The sequence below is a fragment of the Lycium barbarum genome, chromosome 7 (assembly GCF_019175385.1).
Source record: "Lycium barbarum isolate Lr01 chromosome 7, ASM1917538v2, whole genome shotgun sequence".
NCBI lineage: Eukaryota > Viridiplantae > Streptophyta > Magnoliopsida > Solanales > Solanaceae > Lycium > Lycium barbarum.
This window is the reverse complement of record NC_083343.1, coordinates 53,640,720-53,648,166: the sequence shown is the minus strand read 5'-3', so window position 1 is coordinate 53,648,166 and position 7,447 is coordinate 53,640,720.

The window sequence follows — 7,447 nt, the reverse complement described above, 5'->3', positions numbered from 1 at the left end:
TTATGTCTGTCCGTATGGATTATGATTCCGTCTGTCCGTATGGATTGTGATTCTGCCCGTCCGTCTGGACCACAATTCTGTCCGTCCATTTGATTTATGGTTCTGTCCGCTATATTTTTGTGCTTCCGATTCAGGCTATGATTATGTTTGTTATGTTTTTGCTTTACATACTCGGTACATTTTTCGTACTGACCCCCGGTTCTTCGGGTGCTGCGTTACATGCCCGCAGGTACAGACGCACCTTGATCCGGAGCGTGTACTTTTGGTATATATCTTCTGTCTTCTGTATATTCTGTATGTATGGTAACTCCGGGTACGCTGGGGCCCTATCCCGTCATATGACTCTGTATGTCTGTTAGAGGCCTGTAGATATGTATGTGGGTTACGGGTTACATCTGTTCAGGTAGACGTGTACGATTTTGCGACTCTGTCCGTTATGTTAGCCTCATCGGCTTATGTGAAAGTTTCAGTATGCTTATGTACATATATAATTCCGAGCGCGCTGCATTTGTATTAGTTTGAATCTGAGAATGCTTATTCTGAATTTTCTGTCTGGCACGCCGATTCTGTCAGGTAGGTACGTATGGGTATCCAGTTAGGATACCAGTCGCAGCCCACAGGGTTGGGTCGTGACAGAAGTGGTATCAGAGCGGTTAGTCCTCGGTATGTCTACAGGCCGTGTCTAGTAGAGTCTTGTTTATCGATGTGTTGTGCACCACATCTATAAACAGGAGGCTACAGGACATCTAGGATGTTACCCTTCTTTGGATCTTAGATCGTGCGATAGAACTGTATTTGTAGGATGATCCCTTCCTAACGATCTTTTATGTTTCAGCGATGCCTCCGAGGAAAGCAACAGTTGCCCAGAAGGGCAAAGCGGGGGTTGAGGCAGGGGAAACCAGCCGGGCCCAGAGAGTTACCAGGGCCAGTGCGCAGCTAGCGCTTGAGGATGAACCCCCGTCAGCCGGATCTGTTACACACCCCTTACCGGAGGAGATCGGAGCAGCAGAAGCTGCTGATCAGGGGACGGCTCCACCGCGAGCTCCCGGGGTTCCAGTGCCCGAGCCTCCAGCTCCACAGCCAGGGGCGGAGGACAGGGCCATGCGAGATGCGGTTCAGGTATTGGCCACACTGATGGCGGAGCAGGTTCGCAGGCAAGGATTTGGGGGTGGTCGTGCGGACAGATATGAAAGCTCCAGGGCTCGTGAGTTTTTGACGTGTAATCCTCCAGAATTCTCCGGGACAAAACCCGAAGAGGACCCCCAGGAGTTTATTAGAAAGATGGAGAGCACGATACGGTTGATTAAGGCTTCGCCGACTGAGTCCATTGAATTGGCCTCGTATCGGTTATATGAGGTAGCGACGAACTGGTATGAGTCCTGGCAGCTATCCAGGGGTGACGAGGCTGCCCCAGCGGTATGGGCTGAGTTTACTAAGTCTTTTCTGGATCATTTTCTACCTCCAGAGCTACGGAGAGCTAGGGTTGATCGATTCTTGCACCTGAGACAGAACGGTAGGAGTGTTCGAGAGTATAGCCTAGAGTTTGACTCACTGGCTAGGTATGCACCCGCTATAGTAGCGGATATGGCCGATAGGGTGCACCGATATGTGATGGGGCTGGATGACTATCTGATCGATAGCTGCCTGGCGGTGGCTTCTCAGCCAGGGATTCATATTGCCCGGGTGCAGGCGCACGCCCAGGGCATGGAGGACCGACGTAGGGAACGTCGGCCTGATAGGGGCCACGATAGTGGACGGCCTAAGAGAGCCAGATCGGCCGGGTATTCAGGGGGATTTCAGAGTGAGTTTTTTCAGCGGCAGGGTAACAGGTATTCGTCCCAGCCAGCACACAGTACGCCCCCACAGTTTTTGGGACAGAACTCCATGGCTTCGAGTTCGCGAGTAAATGGGAGTTTCAGTCAGATGGGGTCATCCATACCTCGGTGTCCTTATTGCAGGAGGCGTCACCCGCGTGAGTGTTATCGCGCCACTGGTGCCTGCTTTTCTTGTGGCCGACAAGGTCATACGATGAGAGAGTGTCCGTATAGGCGTGGTCCAGGTGGTTCAGCCCAGCTTACCGGGTCAGTTGCTGGCTCACCTTCTCCTTCGGCAGCCATACACCCCACAGGGCGAGGAGCACCAGCACCAGCGCCAGCGAGTCGTGGTAGAGGTCGAGGTGCAGCTTCTGGTTACAGCGGTCCTACGAACCGCGTATTTGCTTTGACCGGCCGGCAGGACCCAGGAGCGTCTTCAAGTGCACACCCAGGTATGTTAGTGATCCTTTCGTGAGGGATATGTGTATGAATGGGTCTATACTTTATCATATTGTGTGATTTTCTTCTTCTGGGTATTAATAAGAGCAAGGTAATTGTTAACCTAATAGACATTGAGAATTCAGAAGGGCGATATGGTAATTGTATGGTTTAGCCCGGGATGGGACCCACTATGAGAATTTTCCGAAAATTTATTAAGATCCCGATCTGCCGTAAATTATGTGACAAAGGTCGTGCGGGGCTGTCGACGAAATTATACCAGCCCTAACGCGTCAAAATGCATGAAAGTTTCGAGGTTAAGCGTGCTAAGGCCAGGGCAATTCTGGGATCGGTGACCCCCTGGGAAGTAATACAAAATTTTTCACAAGTGTAAGTATGATATATGTAAATGGAAATTTGGGGTAACCTAAAAGGAAAAGAGAATGTGTGGAGTAACTAGTACCCTTACGGGAGTCGCGCAGGTCGAGACGGACTAAATGGGCGAAAAGAAAAAGTGCAATACCGCTCGGGAAATTGAGCGAATTTGAATAACGGTCGGAGACGTTCGCAAGTAAGATATTAGTAAATGTATATGTATGTGTATGATTTTCGTCTAGTGACCATATAGATCAAGAGCCGAATCCCGGCGACTAATGTTGTGATAGACGAAAGGTTTTACTAAACCGAATACATGAAACGAAGCGGAAGTGAGGATACGAATGTCGTCAGAAAATAGATAAACCCCGATTACATTATAACTTAGTCTAGTGCGACGATATCTGGAAAAGAAAATGAGCATGGATAGTAAGAAAGATGAAGGATAAAAAAAAAATTGTGAATAAGCAGAATCTTTGAAAGAGCTGACAAGCGACACGTAAAGACAATTTGTATGACAATTTGACGAACAAGTTTATGAATGAGTGAACAGGTTTCGATGAGATAATCTGTGGCACAATGGTCGGAGTGAATAACGAGATGCCGACAAAGGGAAATTTTCGTGAATCACTGGAGCCTTAATAGGAGTGGTCTGATCCTAATCAAAACTCAGTTTGTTGTACTTCTGCACCTCTGATTCTGATAAGGCTCTGTCTATTACGCCTCTATACTTCTGAATCCGATTACGTTTCTGTCTGATACACCTCTGTCCGATTGACTCTGGACATGAATCTGTCTGATATAACTGTGTATGTCTAACTCTGATTACGAATCTGTTCGATACATCTCTGTATGTCTGATTCTGATTACGAATCCTTCTGATACATCTCTGTACGTCTGACTCTGATCTCGGATCTGTCTGATACACTCCCATACATCTGATGTTGACTACGAATCTGTCCGCCATAGTTTAGTACTTTTGCCTCCGATTACGAATCTGTCTGATATGCTCCTATGCGTCTGATCCCAGTTCTGAATCTGTTTGGTATGACATGGGATTACGATAATATGGTAAGGAACCGAGGAGTGCAACAAGAAGGGATATTGATTATGATGTCTGAAAAGCTTTGAAGGAAAGGAAGAAGGGACACAATGTCTGTGAAAGAGCGAAAAACATTCATCTGTTACTAGAATATAGTTCATGGCCCCGCGGCTGTGTGGGGTATGAGAAGATATGTTATAAAAGCATATGAGTCAGTAATGTGAAGAATTACTCCATCATTTTGGTAAAGAATCCATATCGGAAAGTCAACAAAGGACGATTATAAAAAGAACCCTCTCGAAGTAGTATGACGCCCCATGAGGTCAATTTAACATTCGACGACAAATGTTTTAAAAGGGGGGAGGATGTTACATCCGGCATTTTTTTGCATATTCAAAAAATTTGAGATAACTTGACTTGTAATGAATAAGGCCATATTTGGACCTTACTTGGTATAAATGTGTCGGTTATGAATACGTTGGTGTGGAATTATGAAAGGAGGCCAAGGGCAAAATTTGGAATTTTGGAAACTTGTTCCATGAATTACAATATTTAGCCAACAATTTGGCTCACAAAATAATAAGAGAATGAGGCCCAATTGGAAGAGGCCCAACCGGCCATGCACAATGGCCCAAATCCATGGAGAAAAATTATTTCCCATGTGATAATTAAGGGACCATAATATAAATAAGTTATCTTATCTTATGGAAGGTTCAAGAAAACAAAAGAAATTGAGAGAAAAAGAAGAAGAGCAATTCGGGTAAGAGAGAAAGAAAGAAAAGAAAGAAAAGAAAAAAATTCTAGCCCTTCAATCTTGAACCAAAGAAATTGGAATTGTTGTGTAATACTACTAAGTGCAAGATTCTCTACAACTTGGTACAATTATCTTGGCAAGAGGACAACTCTAGTGGCAAGTGAGGAACTTGAAGGAAAGGTAAGAATTTTATGCTTTTGTTATGTTATGGGAGGTGTATGTATGATGTAGTAAGTGGAAATGAATGAAAAGCATGAAAATTTTGTGTGTTGGGATTGTATGCATGTTGGCCGTGAGTATGCATATATATTGCATGCCTATGATGACTTGAATTCATGTTGGAATCTTGTTGTAGTTATAGTAGAAAGTGTATTGGAAGTGAAAGTTGAATGAATTAGTGAAAGTTCGAAAAAATAGTATGTGGCCGTGAGATGTAAGGAGTGAAATGGAAGTGAATTAAGTTTTGTTAGTATGTTAAGTGTCTTATGGTGAAGTAAATGAAAAGATAATAGTTCTTGTTGTCATGAAAAAATGGTTGCTATGTTGTTATAAGAAATTATGTAAATTTATTGTAACTTATGTAAATATGGAAATGAAAGTAGTACGAGGCAAATTAGGATTGTCATTGATGAAGTTGGAAGACATGAATATGTCATGAACATGTTTGCTAAAAGATTGGAAGTTGTGGGTGAATTATGTCTTTGGTAGGAGACTTGTATATTGTGTATACTTTATGTATATTTGGTGAAAACGATATGACATGCCTCCGAATCATGTTGTAGTGGCCTTGATAAGTGATGAATATGAAAATGGTAAGATTGGTTTGGAAATGTAAGGTCGGAATGAAAGATGTGATGTTATGTCGGAAAGATGGCTAGTATGCCATATTATGTGTTTTGTGATACTTGTTGTTGTTATTGATGTTGTTGTTGGGTTGCTGTGTTGATATATTAAGCCGAGCTAAGTCTCGGGGATGTTATATATATAGGGGAAGTGCTGCCGAAATTTCGGTAGGCAAATATATAATAAACTTGGAGTCTTAAGGTTTGAATTTAACAATTGGTAAACTTGACCATTTGTAGATTCTGGACGAAATTGGAATCGGAGCCAAGCGAGCGTAAGACGCAATCGAGGTATGTAAAGCCTACCCCTTCATTCTTAGGCATGTTCTGAACGTAATAGGCTCGGCCGCGAGCCTTAAATACGACTCCGTTCCTCGGAATTCGAGATGGAAATCCGCTCCAATTCCTTCAGTAAGATTGAATCACTTTTCTTATAACTTGTCCCTAAAGTGAGCTTTTGCATGAAACCTTCCTAAACGGAGTCGGAATACTTCCACATGATTATGGATGACCTCATAAGGTCTATTATCAGTAATTTACGCATGTCGCCTCGATACCTATTGTATGAGCTAAATTGTCTTATTTCTGTCCGTTTTTCACAAACAACATCGGAACTATTATTCTGATCACGATATGACTACTTTTTATATAAATCTTACAAAATGGTTTTGACATCTGGGAATCTGATTCCGGTAATAATTTGTCGTGCCTTTCGAAGTAGGATATAGGCGCGTATTATGGACACTATCCGAATACTCTGATTTGACTCGCCGTTTGGCATACTTCAGTTTGATTGAGTTGGTATAACGATCTGTATGTATGTGGTTTCTCATTAATCTGTTCGTGCATGTCTCAATGCTTCCTTTCACCGGATCCCGGGCCGGTTTATATCGTGCGGATGGGCCACCGAGTCCCTTGTCGGGGGCCGGGTCCCATGTATGAATTCCGAAGTATGATGTGTCCGGATCCGGGGTACTGTGGTATATGTCCGTCCCCGGCTACCGTGTATATGTTACGAAGTATGATGTGTCCGGTTTCCCGGCGTGTGATCTGTCCCCGGGGTTACCGTGGTTATGATATGATGTGGTATGTGACGGAAATGTTCGAAGATATGAAATCTTCTGAAATATGATATGTTGTGGCGCCAAAGGCAGGAGTGGCGACCACGTTCCTGTGCCCTATTATGATTCTGTCTGTCTGATTGGATTCCGATTCTGTCTGTCCGTATGGATTCTGATTCTGTCTGTCCATATGGATTATGATTCCGTCTGTCCGTATGGATTGTGATTCTGCCCGTCCGTCTGGACCATAATTCTGTCCGTCCATTTGATTTATGGTTCTGTCCGCTATATTTCTGTGCTTCCGGTTCAGGCTATGATTATGTTTGTTATGTTTCTGCTTTACATACTCGGTACATTTTTCGTACTGACCCCCGGTTCTTCGGGGGATGCGTTACATGCCCGCAGGTACAGACGCACCTGGAGATACGCCACCAGTCTAGGGCTCAGATTCTGCTATTTTGAAGAGCTCCTTGATCCGGAGTGTGTACTTTTGGTATATATCTTCTGTCTTCTGTATATTCTGTATGTATGGTAACTCCGGGTACGGCGGGGCCCTGTCCCGTCATATGACTCTGAATGTCTGTTAGAGGCCTGTAGATATGTATGTGGGTTACGGGTTACATCTGTTCAGGTAGGCGTGTACGATTTTGCGACTCTGTCCGTTATGTTAGCCTCATCGGCTTATGTGAAAGTTTCAGTATGCTTATGTACATATATAATTCCGAGCGCGCTGCATTTGTATTAGTTTGAATCTGAGAACGCTTATTCTGAATTTTTTGTCTGGCACGCCGATTCTGTCAGGTAGGTATGTATGGGTATCCAGTTAGGATACCAGTCGCGGCCCACGGGGTTGGGTCGTGACATAACCACCGAGCACCACTCGTTTTACTACTTATCATACTCATTTAATGCTCTTTTATAAAATTTATGCTCAATTATAAGAAAATCATCTTTCATTTTGATACATAATTACATTCATATACATATGCCTCTCGGCCATAAAAATAATATATATTTACATAATAGCATCCTCGTGAGACCATATAACCCACACTGCATATCTACGAGCCTCTACTGGAGTGCTAGACATTGGGACGGGACAAGACCCCGTCGTGCCCAAA